General features: G+C 44.1%; 1 protein-coding gene across 2 annotated transcripts in view; it reads right to left on the bottom strand.

Moving 5' to 3' along the window:
- The window catches only part of disp3 (dispatched RND transporter family member 3), a 54,470-nt gene extending 47,280 nt beyond the window's left edge, over positions 1-7,190 (bottom strand). For both annotated transcript variants that reach the window (XM_056729589.1, XM_056729590.1), the window contains exon 1: positions 6,917-7,190. The gene's annotated coding sequence lies outside the window, so the exon portion shown is untranslated. The remainder of the gene's footprint in view (positions 1-6,916) is intronic.
- Positions 7,191-18,027: the final 10,837 nt, after the last annotated feature.

Below are 18,027 nucleotides of genomic sequence, written 5' to 3'. Positions count from 1 at the left end.
GCTTAGTGGTTAGCACGTTCGCCTCATACCTCCAGGGTTGGGGGTTCGATTCCCGCTTCCGACTTGTGTGTGTGTGGAGTTTGCATGTTCTCCCCGTGCCTCGGGGGTTTCCTCCGGGTACTCCGGTTTCCTCCCCTGGTCCAAAGACATGCATGGTAGGTTGATTGGCATCTATGGAAAAATTGTCCGTAGGGTGTGAGTGCGTGAGTGAATGAGTGAGTGAGTGTGTGTGCCCTGCGATGGGTTGGCACTCCATCCAGGGTGTATCCTGCCTTGATGCCCAATGACTCCTGAGATAGGCGCAGGCTCCCCGTGACCCGAGGTTGTTCGGATAAGCGGTAGAAAATGGATGGATGGATGGATTTTACGATAGCAGCTCACTGGCAGTGTTTGTAATTTCTACTTTGCTTTCATGTTGCACAGTTTTTCCACCGTTGTTAAGTAGTATTTTAATGTTGTTGCAGTGGTTGCATTTGTTGTTTGGTATTTAAATGGTGTATCGTAGCTTTTCAGTGTTGTTGTGTAGTATTTTAATGGTGTTGCATCGCTTTTCAGCAATGTTGTGAAGAATTTTTATATTGTTGCGTAGCTTTTCAATAATGTTGTGTAGTATTTTTATATTGTTGCGTAGCTCAGTAATGCTGTGTAGTATTTTTATGAAGTTGTATAGCTTTTCAGTAATGTTGTGTAGTATTTTAATGGTGTTGCGTAGCTTTTCAGTAATGTTGTGTAGTTTTTTATAGTTTGTGCATTGCTTTCTATTAATTGTGTGTCTGATTTTATTAATGTTTTGTAGTTTTCAGTAATGTTGTGTAGGCTTTTTGTTTGCTGCATTGCTTTTCAGTAATTTATTGTAGTTTTCTTAATAATTTTGCATGGCTTTTCATTAATGTTGTGTAGTATTTTAATGTTGGTGCATTGCTTTTCAGTGTGGTTGCATAGAATGTTTTTGCATTGATCAGCATTGTGTAGTGTTTGGGTAGTTTTGACTATGAAGTTGTAGAACAGCGTAGCTTTTAGGTAATGGTCCGTAGTATTTCAATTTTATTGTGTAGTAGTTCAGTTTTTTGTTTTATGTTTATGTTGTTGCTGTGTAGAATTTTAATGTTGCATAGTAATTCAGTGTTGTTGTGTTATAATCCCAATGTTGTTGTGCAGTATTTAAGTGTTGTTTTGTAGCACTGGATAATAAAAGATATCTGAGAGCTTATCCATGTTGCTTTTTTCCAGTTTGTGTATATAATCTTTTTGTTTTATATTCGCTCACTACTATCCATATACTTAATTAATTTAGTAAATTCTATACACTTATTTAATATTATTATATAATATATTATTATATTATTAATAATATTTTACTAGGATTTATGTAAGCTGCTGTGCAACAATGACATTTGTGAAAAAAATTGAACTCAATTGAATTAAAATCATGCTGCTATTTTTTTAACAATGCTGTGCTCTTGCATAGTTTTTAATAAACTAGTTATTTGACTAGAAGCTTAAGGTCTGGCTTACATGATGGCATCTTATTTTGACGAAGTAATATATGTATCGTAAAACAAATCATTACATTATAGTAACATCAAAGTGTGCTCAAGGAAAATGTATTACATTGTGATTTTGGCTACACTTACACAATCAGTGTTGGGAATGATCATTATCATGATCATACAACAGCTTTGAAGAACAGCTAGCTGTCTGTCTGTATTAATTCATTACTGTAGGTCAAATACCTTTTTATTCTTGTCACAGATGTGAACACTAACGTAAAATTTATGAATGCGACATTCATGCCACTGAAAATTCAAAAAATTCTAAAATCTAAACCGACAGCAGCTTTGAATTCTTTAAGTAGAGCAGAGCTGTTGGGTCAAGAACAGTCAAGGAATGGCAGACTCTCATATCGCGGCGGAGCAACTATATGTCACGAATCCTTCGCACTACACCACTGAAGCGGTGTTAAATCCACCATTATACATTTTTGTTCTTTATTCACTCCCTTCTGGGAGAGGAGCCACCTACATTTTTAGCACTTCCTATGCTAATATTCCTGCAATAAACACTATAAAATATTACTTTAAATTGACCTGACCAGTCAGCCAGGGTATGGCATCCGCCAGCCCCTGCCATGCCCAAAGGAACTTTCTTTTTTGTGATATTGAGTAGTAATGTGTAGATCTCCATTGGAAGTGCACATCATAATATCATCCACATTAAACTAAAATAACTTTGTACTCCAGAAATGGGGTAATGCCAACCAGTCAAAATGAAGCTTGCCATTTTGAGAAAGTTCTTTCCATTTCTGTTTAAAATATCCATTAGACATTCTGTGGGCATTCTGCATTGAGCTGTGACAAACAAGACTATATTCTTTCTACCAATCTGCAGAATCCCGGTCTGTTGTGAGAAGGGTTTGCTCGAGTGTCCCTCTGCATCTGATCTGAGGGCTTTAGTCATTTCTTCAAAAGGTTTCAAGTTAGACTTTCAGCATTAGAGGGAAACCTCAGGCCATGCGGGCTGATGGATGGTGTGGAATCAAATCTCTGTCAGGGTTGTGGCCCTGCAGAGAACTTCACACTGACAGACAGAGCATACTTTTCTTTTGTATCACAGAACTTCTGCTTTTGAAGAGTCATTTTCCCATACGATAAAAGGCTCTGAGATATCTCATGTTATCTGGGAATTCACTGTTCAGTGCCGAGCTGCTTTAAATAATTCAAACAAGGCCAAGAAAATATGTTTTCTGAACCAGACACGCTAGAATACATATGATCAATGTCAAATGAGGATCTGCTGAACTGCTGCAACAATTGAATGTATTTTGATAAGTAGTGTGCTACATTTACATGATAATTTACTCACCCCCATTCCATCCAAAATGTTTATGTATTTGTTGGTTTAGTCGAAAAGAAATTAAGGTTTTTGATGAAAACATACCAGGATATTTCTCCATATAGTGGAGTTCAATGGACTCCAAAGGGTTGAAGTTAAATGTACAGTTTCAGTGCATCTTCAAAGGTCTTTAAACGATACCAGACGCTCATGACTTCACGTACTATGTAATTACGTTGAAATGGTCACGCTTGACGTAGGCGGAAGTACCAAGTCAGTGTTTACAATTTGAACGTGCAAGATTTCAATGTTATATTGTATTACCTTAAGTCATGAACACGCGTCGTAGTACAGAGCAAGCTGAGCATTTGTGTTTGTAAAGCATATACATTTGTATTTTTTTAGAAAATCGAATATCGCTAAATAAGACCATTATTCATCGTCTGGTATAGTTTAAAGCCCTTTGAAGCTGCACTGAAACTGTAATATTGACCTTCAACCGTTTGGAGTCCATTGAAGTCCACTAAAATAATACAGGAATTTTTTTATCAAAAACCTTAATTTATTTTCGACTAAAGAAACAAATACATAAACAGTTTGGGTGACATGAGGGTGTGTAAATGACCATGAAAATATCTTTTGAAAGTGAACTACTCCTTTAATACAGAAAGTGGTGTGCATTTATCATCCTGGCACTAGAAAAAGCTTTGTTATCATTTAATTTAATTTAGTCTACTGTAAAAATGTCTTTGCATGTGGTAGTTTGAACAAGAAATAATGAGTAAAAAAGAAATATGAAACATTGTATATGATATTACTCCCACCTCATTCTTCACACTTGAAATGAAAGGATGAGTTGTTGCATTGTGGGATGCAATACTCCATGCAGTATGTATTTTGATCACTGCTCAGAATGTCTATATTTTGCTCACAAACATGTGCATACTGTATACACTCACCTAAAGGATTATAAGGGACACCTGTTCAATTTCTCATTAATGCAATTATGGTGGTGGTGTAATGGTGTGGGGGATGTTTTCTGGGCACACTTTAGGCCCCTTAGTGCCAATTGGGCATTGTTTAAATGCCACGGCCTACCTGAGCATTGTTTCTGACCATATCCATCCCTTTATGACCACCATGTTCCCATCCTCTGATGGCTACTTCCTGCAGGATAATGCACCATATCACAAAGCTCGAATCATTTCAAATTGGTTTCTAGAACATGACAATGAGTTCACTGTACTAAAATGGCCCCCGCAGTCACCAGATCTTAACCCAATAGAGCATCTTTGGGATGTGGTGGAACGGGAGCTTCGTGCATCCCACAAATCTCCATAAACTGCAAGATGCTATCCTATCAATATGGGCCAACATTTCTAAAGAATGCCTTCAGCACCTTGTTGAATCAATGCCACATAGAATTAAGGCAGTTCTGAAGGCGAAAGGGGGTCAAACACAGTATTAGTATGGTGTTCCTAATAATCCTTTAGGTGGGTGTACATACTACAGTATGTAGTCTATTTCAGATCAAGTAAGAGTATTTGAATGCAATTTCAAAAATAATTGTTTTTGTGTTGTCTTTAAAAAACCTGAAAACTCTATCCATCATGTATCTGTTTGTCTCTTTACTAATATCTCGTAGGATGCTTGTCAATAACCGGGTAGAACGAGCATCTGAATCAGGATCATTTTACTTTAATTTGCTATCAAAGTTGAAAGCCAAGAACGCAGTTTGAGCCCTCGTATGAATTACAATCACGAACAGATATTATTTTGATTATAGGAAACTGTTATACTCTGCAAACAAATGTTGGAATATTAACCAGGGACTTTGTTGACATTTCACAAACAGAGGTGGGATTACTTACTAGTGGTTGCTGTTAGGACAGCGTATTGAAAGCTGTTACTTGAAATTTGAAACATGTATATTAGCATAATCGTTTTATCATTTAATCTAAATCTCTATATTGCAGAATGCATACGGAAACATTCATATAGACGAATTGTCTTCAAAAATGTGTTTTCGGTTGAACTATTCTTTAGAGGAATAAACTTGCACACTGATTTAAAATGGAAGCATTTTATTTCCTTGCGGGGAAATGTCAGGAGGGAGAGGAAATTACACAGGGTCAATTCATCCAACTGTGAAATGTATTGTATAGATATTAGAAATGACCCTCATTCTTATTGCCTCATAACCATTCATATTTAATTTAGTCAGTGGAATGAGAATCAATGTACAAAACTACTTGAATATATCGCACAATGGTACGTTCATTGATGGTGAGGTGTTTTAAACATTGACTTTGTTAAATCCCTTCATAAAGAAAACTCAGTAAAGCTGCTTCAGAGATCAATAACAATGTAATAAGATATATAACAAACAATGTTGTGTTTGAAATATTAAAAAATGTCAATCAAATTGTCACCATCCTGATAAGAAAATTGCTTTAGGCTATTGATCAGCGATTTCTCTTTTATGGCTTATGGAGATTACATATATACAATATATTTCATTCAAAGGAATAGTTCACCTTCAAAAGCAAAATTCTGTTGTTATTTGCATGTCCTATTGTCATTTCAAACCTGCATGACTTTCTTTCTTCTGCAAAACACAAAAGAAGATATTTTGAAAACTGTTGGTCCCTATTGACATCTATTGTACGGACAAAAAAAACCAAGGCAAGTCAATGAGTACCGACAGGTTATTTTTTTGTGTGTTCTGCAGAAGAAAGAAAGTCATACAGGTTTGAAATGACAATAGGACATGCAAATAACAACAGAATTTTGCTTTTGAAGGTGAACATTTCCCATAAGGACTTTGTCTTAGATGTATTGTATATGAAAGATCATTTTTGAGATCCAGTAGAAGTTAATATAAAGGTGTTTAAAAGTATTTATCAGGGGCAATATCTGAGAAACTGGAAATTCTCTCTCCGTTTAATCTCATTGCTGTCTAGGAGAAAGCAATATTGAAAAAATTGTATTTGCAATTTTCTTTCCCAAACAAAACATTTCCAGGGCATTAACTTTATATGTGCATGACTATGTGGCAGACTATATAACCTTCTCATCAGATCGCAGCTAAATATAGACTAGACCCCCTCCCTTTCTTCACCTGCCTCTGCTCAACTTTTTTCCACATTATCATCACCACCTTCCTTTTCCCATAAACACTTGGTTTAGTATTAAGTATGCGACACCAGTTAAAAAGCATCTTAACAGTGGAATTGTTGTTCCAACATGAACATGAACAACATTCTTATTCCACTGTATACTCACTCCAAATCAGGAAAGTTCACAAATATAAATAACCTGCTGTCTGGCTGAGAGACATGAAAGCAGAGACGTCTTGGGTTTTCAGGTGGCATGGCTGCTCTGGGTCTCAGACAGAAAGAAATATTTCTCCTATAGGTTTAATAAACGTAACTAAATGCAGTGTGAATGAATGTGTGCATGTGTAGACTGTAGAGGGGTATGAGAGAGCTAAACTGATGGGAGTGCCAGACCGTGCTTACAGATATGTCCTCAAGGAAGCTGTGTCTATTAGATCGAGTGCTCATAGGTCTCACGGGATGAACAATTCTGGTGTGCAAGTTTTTTTTTTTTACAGATGCTGAGGTTCTGTTGAGTTTTTAGGTATATTTATGTGTTTGGGGTGTAGGGGAGAGAAGAGACTCCCAGAAGTAAATCCTGAAATCACCTAAATTGTCACAGTTTATAGTTCCCACAAGAAAAATCTTTCAGTCTTAGAGAAAATAGTAAAACATGTGTGGGTTAGGAAATGTTAAACCAATAGAAGTTAATGTGAAGTCCCCACCAAGATTCTGTGTTTGTTTCTTGTCTGTTCTCATGAAAAGCAGCTTTGGAGATTTTAAAAGATTGATATGAAAACGTCCCCCTGCTAATCCAGGAGTGAGATGAAATAAACTTTTAGGTTTATTCTGCTCTTCATCCTGTTTTTAATCTTTTCAATGGAATTCAACATTTAAAGTGTAACCAGATAAACAGCTGAAGACCATTTACTTTGAGACTGAGAATGGGATGAACGATACAAAAGTGAACTTAAACAATGTCTTACCTGAGTCAAAAACAGTTCTCCGCTGTGAAAGATATCTAGCTTCTTCAGTCAAAGATGCGGTGAAAGCCTTCTCTTTGTTTCTTAGTGTCAACACCACAAACTTCTCAACAAAATCTTAATACTGTATAAGATAATATGAATCCTTATCTTTCAGCCGCTGCGTGATATTCTGGTCGCTTTGCTTTTTGTTTCTCTTTTTTACAGCATCCATCGATCTTTTATTTCTCTAATGTATGTTGTTGTCCGGGCGACAGCATCACTGACTGAGAGCGTGTTCCTTCACTCACATCAGCACCACTCTCTCTCTCACTTGCTCGCTCTCGTCTTTGTTCATACCTTCATCCAAACCGACCAATCAGGGGAAAAATAGAGAGGGGTGGAGCAGAAGATATTACCATGTTATATATGAAGATTAACCAGAAGAAACTATTACAGAGGGTTGACAATGCTGTAGATTGAACACACTTACGTGTTTATTTATAAGAAGTAGCAAATCCGGGACTATTGTCATGCTGTTGCAGTAAGACCAAGTGTACACCCCCTTTAATAAATGGTTTAGTCTTACCTAGAGAGAGAGGAAAGGGAGAGAGAGAAGGGGAATAAACTGGAGGAGATATATTAGATAATGAAAGATAAGAGAAGACCAATAAACTACTAATGAGATAATAATAGAATCCACAATAAAATCTGCCATTACAAAAGAGAATATATGAAAGGTGCAATAGAGTATATCTCATTATAATCCAGGTCGTTTTTCAACCCAAAATTAAAAGGAGGACATAAGAAATTGCATTTTGTGTAAAATTAACATAAAACTGAAGCCTGTTTTAGTAACATTTTAATGCTCAGTTTCACCAACCAACTGTACACCGTAAAAAAATATTATAAAAAAGTTACAATTCTGTGTTTCAATCTTCAAGACATTCATTGATGTTATAGGGGTAACAGGATTTACAGTTGCTTTTAGGACCTTTACTGGACCTCCTCCAGTTTGCAACCAGGTCTTTGTATGATGCAGTCAACATGGGACTGTATTATACCTTACAACATCCGGACAGACGAGGGAATTATGCAAGGATCCTGTTTGTGGACTTCAGTTCAGCCTTTAACACCATCTTCCCAACACTCCTCCAGACCAAACTAACCCAGCTCTCTGACAGGTAACAGCTAGTTAGAATTGGTCAGTTCACATCCAACAGCCTGACCTTCAGCACTGGCGCCCCCCAGGGATGTGTGCTCTCCCCACTGTTCTTCTCCCTGTACACCAACTACTGCACCTCTACTGACCCCTCTGTCAAGCTCCTGAAGTTCGCAGAGGACACTACAGTTATTGGCCGCATTCAGGTGATGAGTCTGATGTGAGGTTGCGCAACCTGGAGCTGAACATGCTCAAAACAGTGGAGATGATAGTGGACTTCAGGAGAAGACCCTGGTATTCCCCAACTCACCATCATGAACAGCACAGTGGCCGCAGTAGAGTCATTCAGGCTCCTGCGCACCACCATCTCACAGGACCTGAAGTGGGACATTCACATTGACTTTTTTGTCAATATCGCCAGCTGAGGAAGTTCAACCTGCCACAGGAGCTGCTCTAACAGTTCTCATATAGCTATCAATGAATCCACACTTCCATTACTGTCTGGTTCGGCTCAGCAGCAAAAACTGACCTACGGAGGGATATAAGACTACAACGGATAGTCCGGACTGCCGAGCGAATCACTAGCAAAAACTTCCCCACTCTCAAAGAACTGTACTCATCCGGTGTGAGTAAAAGAACTCGCAAAATCACTCTGGAACCCTCACACCCAGGACACTGCCATCCGTAAAGCACAACAGAGCACTGAGCACCAAAACAGCCAGACATACGAAAGGTTTCTTCCCTCAGCCCATTACACATACAGTATGTTGTTGACATACGTAATATTCAGCTATCCACATTCCCCTGCATAACTTGTATATAACGCAGTATCATTTGTATATACTGTAGCATATCTGTACGTACAAAATACTGCCTATTCTCCTTTTGTCTAATATTGTCCTTTTTGTCAAATGTGTATTGTCTCTCACATATATATTTTTACTCTTTGTTACCTGCGCCTTTTCACAGTTTTAGCCTGTATGTCCACTGGAAGCTTTTGTCACGAAGACAAATTCCCTTTGTGTCCAAGCACACTGGCATTAAAGCTCTTTCTGATTTCCGTAGTAATGAAAAATCGCGTCGCAGATCTTAATAAAACCTAGAACATTCCCTTAAACCGCAACAAGACCTCAAGATGAGAAGTCGAAAAGTCAGTGACATGTGAACAAACAACATCCATCATGAAGCTAAACAGCAGTATTTGGTAGAAGGATGACATTTGGATCCCTGCTGGCTTTTTAATTAATATAACCGTGGTTGTGAAGGAAGGGTAAACCACAGACATAAAGACGCTCTGAGCGTCGTCCGAGAATATAGAGCAGCTTTCAAAAAGAAATACAACCTCTTCATCTCACATTTAACCTTCGCATACAGTATAGGAACTTATAAACATTCATTACAAAAATCCCAATCCCCATTTATTCAGAAGGCTGTAGGTTCTATTTTGGCATTGACACTTTGAAACATTTCCATATTACATCAATAGTTATGGGTGTGATATTTTGACACATATGCAAGGATGATGATGAATGGTGATGAGCTCCATTATGACACTTCATCATATGTTATTTTAGAAGAGCTGTGTAATCACATCTCATGCTTGTGCCGAAATGTTTCATCTCTCTGGGATCATTGCGTATAAGCACTGAAGTGTGTGAGGCTCGGGTGATGATGATGGAATTGCTGTTGGGTTTCTGAAATGCATGGAACGTGGGGGCTTGTTAGCAGGAAGAAGTTCAGACAGAGAGTGTATGTATAGGACAACACAATTCAGTTGAATTCTTGTCTTTGATTGGGTACCGTGGGGAATTATAGATATGGAATAGTATTGGTAGTATTTTTAATGAGATTATTAGTGATAGACCAATATATTGCCTAATAAATTCAGACGATATTTGGTAATTTTGAGATTACTCAGATTTGATTGGTCAGTTCTAAGTACCAACAAAAGACAATCTTGTTAATGGACACCGGCGCGTATTTTCAGTAAATCTTAGCCTATTTAAAAATAAGTGTTTGTTTAATAAAGCAATATTCTTTGCTTATCTCATTTGGTGTCAATGGTTTAAGGTTACCGGCATTATATTGATCATCAACCATTAAAAACTCACATTTTGCAACCAATGGCTTAATAAATAAAAAAAACTTCAACTGTTGAAAAGTGTATTTTTCACACCATGAAATTTACAAGAATCTGGATGCAGCTTTTGAGGTAAATAAATAACGTCTGTGTTTGTGCGACAGAACTGACTGAACTAGGACATTTGGGCAAATGTGAAAGTGTCAACTATGTTCTTGAGGAACAGAAAATGCTGAAGTTTCCAGTGTGCAGTTCAACTGAGATTGCCTTAAAACTTCTCTTCTCAGAATCTGTAATATCACTGTTACCTGGAATCCAATACGACTCGGAGCTGATAGATGACGGTAATTTGACACAGACCCATAGATGACCTCACTATCAAGAGGCATTTGCAGAACAGCCAAATTACCACCAGTCAAGATCAAATGTTAGCCGAATCAATAGACCTGCATATAAATGCCTTTTATTGAAAGAAACCTTGTCATTTAGCCACGTCAGTCAGAACATCTTGATGTTCATCTTAATTCTTTTAACTGGATTTTATTCTCTCCAAACATCAATAACAAAAGTTTCATTACAATCGATTTAAATTCTAGTTTTTTGATTGCAGTATTGATAAAAGTTTGAAAGTTGTCTTTATTGCTTCATTACTCCTACAGAGACATGCACACAGTCTAGATAAAAGTCGTGATACATTATCACAGCTGCTGATTTTAATGCTCCTTCAAGCTACATGAGGCAAATGTGACAATTTTCTTCAGAGAAATTGACAGTTAGTTCTGCATGCTGATCACAATGAGAATTCAAGCTAGCTGTTTACTAGTTTTGTGCATTTGCTATATCTAGTCCTGACATTTATAAATGTAATAATGTGATTTGAAGTTGTCACGAACATCAAGGAGAGAGAACCCAAGTGCAGGCGGCAGGTACAAAAATTCAACCTTTTATTAACAAAACAAATAGACCCAAGATGGGGTAAAGCATACACAAGGGCATTAAATGGGGCAATAACAAGGGGTAGGTAACAATAGGCAGGTGTGGGGAATCTAACACTGGCAGGAAGCTGAAAGAGGAAACGAGGGGGCAGGGTCAATAGATGAGACAGGAGAGCACATGGCCATAATAAACAAACAATAACCATGCGCTTCCATACAAAACGTCTTGGTTACGTATGTAACCTCAGTTCCCTGATGGAGGGAACGAGACGTTGTGTCGAGAACGACAGATGGGGTTCGCCCTTGAGAACCAATCAACTCTGACTACTATAGAAAAGGCCAATGAAATTTGGCGAATGCAATTTGCATGCCGGGCTCCGCCCCCGGAAATCCGGTATAAAAGGAGGCCGGCGTGCAGCATTCACTTACCTTTGTTCTGAAGAGCCTGAGACCTCTCAAACTGCAGCAGAATACGTTACGTGTTCGTGGCATAAGGGACACAACGTCTCGTTCCCTCCATCAGGGAACTGAGGTTACATACGTAACCAAGACGTTCCCTTTCTGTCGGTCTCTCGACGTTGTGTCGAGAACGACAGATGGGGTTGCCTATGGAAAACGCCACAACGCTGTATCGCGTCACAATCTCTAGCGAAGCGACGGTAACAAGCCTGGGCGTGTCATCTCGAAGCTTTCGTGAGACTGTAACCTTCCAGTGTGGTGGTCGGGGGGTTCCAGAGCTTTCTTGGAGAAAGATGGGTACAGCCCTGACCGGTAACTTTCACGGACGGGGCCTTAGCTCTCTATAGGCGAGAGGCCGTCCAGATCAGTTTACACCGGGTAAGCGCGACTCTTAATCAGGGAAGCGCTACAGAGGCCACCTCCTACCCGTGGGGAGGAATATGGTGGATATAGGTATGGTCTCGTCCTTGGAGGAGAACGCATGGAACGTGCGGACTGAGTAGTTAACCGCGAGGTGGAGGCCCACCTGGGGAAGCTCATGGGTTACCAGGAGTGGGAACCATTCTCATGAGGATACATCAGACGGAACAGCCCACGGAGGGGGTGTTACAGACGTCCGGTAGCACTAGGTCCGGTTAGAGCTATCTGTGATAGCTCACATGGTATCCCGGCCTAAGGGGGAAGGCTGCTCTGCCCAGCCAGCCCCCAGGGGGTGCTTGTTTGGTGATGGATGGAATGCCTATTCTTAACCAGTGTCTGGGTAAGAAGGGAGGCTGGTGAGGTACCAGTTTCTTAGCGATGTGTTCGGGTAAGAAGAAAAGGTAAATAGCACACTGACCCAACCTGTTAGAGGGTGGAAAGGTGCTTTCGCAGGCATACGCCCCCCCGGATGCCAGTCCTACATGTCGCCACGCAGGACGTGGGCTGACACCGGGTTTACGCGAAGGTTGTTAACCCTTGCGAAGGTGTTTGGGCATAGCCCAACCCGCAGCTCTACAGATGTCTGCTAGAGAGGCGCTTCTACCAGTGTCCAGGAGGTGGCTAAACTCCGTGTGGAGTGAGCCCTCACTGCCAATGGGCATGGGAGATTCTGAGATCGGAATGCCGTCGTAACGGCGTCCACGACCCAGTGCGCCAGCCTCTGTTTGGAGACAGCCTTCCCCTTCTGCTGTCCTCCAACAGACACGGAGCTGGTCAGAGCTTCAGAGCTCTGCGTGCGGTCCAGTACGTACTGGACACAACACTAGTCGGGTTGGGTCTTCCTCCCCTATGGGGAGCGCCTGCAAGTTCACCACTTGGCCCCGGAGGGAGTAGTGGGAACTTCTTGGGCACGCATCGGGGCCTGGGTCTCAAGATAACGTGAGAGTTTCCAGGGCCGAGTTTAAGGCAATCCAGGGACACGGAGGATGCTCGGTGGTCCCCTACCCTCTTGAAGGAAGTGAGCGCCGTCAGGAGGGCCGTCTTACTCTATGAGGAAGATCGGAACCTCCGAGGGGCTCTTTGGGGGGCCCTGAGGCCCCCCAGGACCACTTAGGGTCCCAAGAGGGTATGGAGCGGAGATGAGGCGGATTCCGCCCTCTCGCTGCTTAGGAACCTGGTGACCAGGTCGTGTTGCCCTAGAAACTTTCCACCGACTGAGTCGTGATGAGTGGCAATAGCGACTACATACACTTTCAGTGTGGAAGGGAGATGTTAGTCTCCAGTCTCGTGAGAAGGGGAACACAATCCTGATCAAGCACCTCAGTGGGTCTTTCTCGTTGAGAAAGACACCAGGACGAGAAGAGGCACCGTCTAGAGGCGTGTAACCGCCTAGTAGATGGGGCCCTAGCCTGGGTGATGGTCTCAGCCGTATAGGGGGAGTAGCCATCTTAGGATCTTCTCGTCCCGTCTAGAGACCAGACATGGGTGTTCCAGAGGTCTGATCTGGGATGCCAGAACGTGTCCTTCCCCTGAGAGAGCAGGTCCTCTGTCAGGGGAATGGTTCAGGGGGAGTCGCTGTCCAGAGCATCGGCTCTGAGGCCAAGTGCGGTTAGACCGGTGTGGTGTAACCAATAACACTTGGTGCTCCTGCTCCCTGACCTTGCACAGAGTCTGTACAAGAAGGCTCCTGGGGGGGGGAAGGTGTGCTTCCGCCCATCCCGCGGCCAGCTGTGCGCAAGGATATCCGTGCCGAGGGCAGGGACTATCAAGCGGGCAAATGGTGGTGTTACGGGAGGTGAACAGGTTTTACCTGGGCCTACCCGAACAGCCTCCAAATGAGCTGGACTGCACGGGGGTGGAGTCGCCACTCTCCACGAGGCATAAACTGGCGAGAAAGCACGTCGGCTGTCTAGTTCAGTTTGCCCGGGGTGTGTGGCCTGCAGGGAACGAGTCACCTGTTGACTCCACCGGAGGAGGCGTCGAGCAAGTTGTGTTTAGCTGTTGTGTGCGAACGCCACCCTGACGATCTGTATTCGCTACAGCTATAGTGCTGTCCTCGGAACAGCACGTGCATGTCTCGCACGAGAGGCCGTAGCCTGCTCAGTGCAAGTAGCATAGCCCACAACTCTTGGCAATTGATATGCCAGCGCAGGCGGGGGTTCGTCCAACACCCCACCTGCGTGCCCGTTGCACACTACACCGCACCCCTGCAGGGAGACTTCAGTCGTCACCACGACCTGCCTCATAACCTGCTCAAAGGGACCTGAGTCCGTCGAAAAAGTCATAAAGACTAGGGGTTATGGTGCGTCGGCAGCAGGGCGGCATCACCATGCGCCTGCTGCCGGTGTGCCACGCTCTCCTCGGAACTCGACTCTGAAACCAGTGTTGGAGCGGTGTCATGTGCATCAACTCGAGGGGTATTAACCCGCGAGGACGCCATGTGTCCCAGGAGCCTCTGAATTGTTTCAGGGGGACCGCTGTCTGCCTAAAATGTTCATTTCAGACAGTTCAACACTGGTTGGGCACAACTGCGGACAGGTGTGCCGACATGGTGACAGAGCTGAGTTCCATACCGAGAAAGAGGATGCTCTGCACTGGGGAGAGCTTGCCCCTCTCTTGGTTGACCTGGAGTCCCAATCGACCTAGGTGCCGGAGCACCAGGTCCCTTTGTGTACATAACAGATCTCGCGAGTGTGCCAAGATAGGCCAGTCGCTGAGATAGTTTAGTACCCGCTCGCCTTCCTCCTCTCAGGGAGAAAGGGCGGTCAGGGACAGACCGAAAGGGAGGACTCTGTACTGATATGCCCGCCTCTCGCACGCGAACCGTGGGAACGGCCGGTGTCGAGGAGGATCGAGACATGAAAGTAAGCGTCCTTCAGGTCGATTGCCACGAACCAATCCTGACACCTCATAGATGTCAGGACGCGCCTCTGTGTGAGCACCCTGAATGGCAGCTTGTGAAGGTGCTCTGTTCAGGGTACGCAGCCTTTGGGGGCAACCCGCCGTCTTTCTTGGGAACGATGAAGTGCGGGTGGTGACCCACTGAACATCTTGGTTTTGAGGGACGAACTCGATGCCTGTTTTGCCAGAAGGGTGGTGACCTCTACCCGAAGTACGGAGGCGTCCCTGCCTCTGACAGAGGGAGAGATGATGCCCCGAAACTTGGGTGAGTCTCTGGCGAACTGGATCGAGTAACCAAGACGGACCGCCCTCATTAGCCAGCGAGACAGTGTGGGCAGCTCTCGAGCTCCCAGGGACTGTGACAGGGTGACCAAGGGGACGGTCTGCTTCATCATTCCCACGGGGGGTGGTTCGTCGGCTGGCGGAGCTAACCATGTCGCGGGGAGTCCCCGGAGGGAAGGTTTTTGCTCCGCCTGCTTACCTGCCTGGCGGGACAACGGCACGCACTGTCGGTTTGAGAGTGGTGACGGCTGTCGTATGTGTACGACCTCACGCCTCGCCAGGGTGTGAGGTCGGTTCGCCGAGCACAGTCCAGTGGAGTGTGCGATCGGCTGCAAGTAAACCCGGGGAGAACAGAAAACTCAGTGAGTAAGTGGGCGCCAAGCCCTAACAAGGGCCCGGCTTTGGTGACGAGGCAGGAGTCGTCCCGTACCGACCGATCAGAGCCGTGGCTGTGAAGGTTCGGGCCCGATGTTGTTCTTCCTGGGGTCTTCCCGTCAGTGTCCCTTCTCGCGAGGAGGTTGCTGACGGGGTGGAGGTTTCCCCCTCGACCTCTGCTTCCGGGGTGCCGCCTGTGGGGGCACAGGAACCGGAGCCGATGTCGAAAGGGTCCTGGGTTGCAGGGAAGCAGACGTCACGTGAGATCTCGGAGGCCTGTAGGCGGCCGAGTCGCGGCGTGAAAAAAATGTGGTTAATTGCCACTGTCTGCTTCGCCGTCAAAAAACTGCTGAGCGCAGTCCTCGACGGTGTTACCAACAACCCACCCTGCGAGATGAGTGCATCAAGAAAGCGGACTTCCTTGCTGTCACTCTTCTGCACAAGGTATAGCCGGGGGTGTCTCTCCTGGACCACTACCGTGGACATCGTCCGACCCAGGGCCCGTGCCGCCGCCTTAGTCGCCCGTAGAGCGCTGTCAGCGGTGGCACGGAGATCCTGCATTATACCCGGGTCGGCCTTACCCTCGTGGAGCCCTCTCAACGCCCTGGCCTGGCGGACCTGCAGGATGGCCAAGGCATAGAGAGAGGAGGCAGCCTGGCCCGCAACATCGCAAGCTTTCGACACCAGTGATGCCAAAGTCTTACGTGCTTTGGACGGTAGGAGTGGTCGATCCCCCCCAGGTGGTAGCCGTCCGCGGCACAGGTGCACCGCAGGCGGACGTTCCACCCGGGGGATCTCGACGCAGTCCTTGGCTGCCTCACCATCGAGGGAAGTAAGGGAGCCGGAGCTGGTTTCACTGGAACGGTCCGTGAGTGGAGCGTTCCAAGTTTTACACAGCTCCTCATGCACCTCCGGGAAAAACATGGCACCCGGGGTGGGCGCGGTTTGCACCGCGCACCGACCTCGGGAACCACGCATCCCCGGGTTAGCACGGATGACATCACTTCTGCTTCCTCCTGAACTCGACCGCTGGGGGTGGAGTTTGGATTCGGCAGAGTCGGATGCCAGTCTCCCTCCGATGCTGCGAGCGACATCTCATCTACGTCACACATCGTTTCCGAGTGTGTGCGTGAGGATCCGGACGGTATGCCACCGCCGGTTGGGGAACGTTCAGAAGAGCGAATCGGGGTGCGATCGGCCCGTGAGCACTTGGCTGGCGGGTTTACGTTCGCAGAGTTCCCCGTATCACTAACGCTGCTAACGTGGGTGGTCATCGGGGCCGTAGCCACAGATGTCACAGCCCGGGTAGCAGACGAAATGGTGGCTGGTTCCCGTAGGAAGACAGCCACCCGTGACCGCAACTTCTGAATGACAATCTGCCCGCAGTGCAGGCAGATGTGTCAACGAACGCTGCTTCAGTGTGCTGGACGCCCAGACACCTAATGCAGCGATCGTGTCCATCCCCCTCCTCGATGAGGGTGCCGCACCCAAGAGAACAGCGGGACATGCCGCGCTGGAGAATGCTCAGTCAGTCCTGAAAAGGACTTTTAGAAAAAATCTCTAACACCTCCGGAACCGCCGAGACGCCCAGGGGAAGGTCGCTGCAGGAAGGGACGATCCGCTGTAACACGTCGTAGCACCAGCGTGTAGTTGTAGAGGATTGAATCCTGAGTTGTACTCATGAGCGATGGCTCTGAAGAACTAAAGGTAAGTGAATGCTGCACGCCGGCCTCCTTTTATACCGGATTTCCGGGGGCGGAGCCCGGCATGCAAATTGCATTCGCCAAATTTCATTGGCCTTTTCTATAGTAGTCAGAGTTGATTGGTTCTCAAGGGCGAACCCCATCTGTCGTTCTCGACACAACGTCGAGAGACCGACAGAAAGGGAACATATGGGACTTTCATGATCCTGTCATTAGACTAGAAAAGCATGACAAGGTGAGGCAGGAACATGACAGAAGTATCATTTATACTCCAAACAATGCCTGGTAAGATACTTGAATACTTAGATTGTAAGGATGTTTCACTTAGTGAGAGATGTGATGAACTATTTTTTCAGCAATGGAATTAAATCAAGTTTAATAAAATACCTTCCTATTAAGCGGCTAGTCTTTCTGATGTGATTCTGATTCTGCGTGTCTAATGTTATTGCTTTGATCTTTATCATAAATGTATTCTCATGATTTTTGCTTCATTAGACGAATATAGAAACAATACAAACAGAAGTCTTCACATGCCCGGATATAAAGAGTATTGTATTCTATTGAGGATTGTTAAAAAATATTTTGTGTTTTTAGAAACAATCATCCTAAAATATAGCCTAAAAATAATACTAAAACTGCAAAATAATCATAATATTTTAAAAAGTGCAATTACTTTTACTTTAAATTAGGATTATTCAGATATGGCTTGAGTGACAATTGATCACTTATGCAGTATGTCTAAATGCAGTTTATGCATACAGAATTATTTATAAATTATACAGAGCTTTCAGAATTACTGTTATATCTATGCTTAGTGT

The sequence above is a fragment of the Triplophysa dalaica genome, chromosome 18 (genome assembly GCF_015846415.1).
Source record: "Triplophysa dalaica isolate WHDGS20190420 chromosome 18, ASM1584641v1, whole genome shotgun sequence".
NCBI classification, from domain to species: Eukaryota; Metazoa; Chordata; class Actinopteri; order Cypriniformes; family Nemacheilidae; genus Triplophysa; species Triplophysa dalaica.
This window is presented reverse-complemented; position numbering and strand designations above follow the sequence as displayed.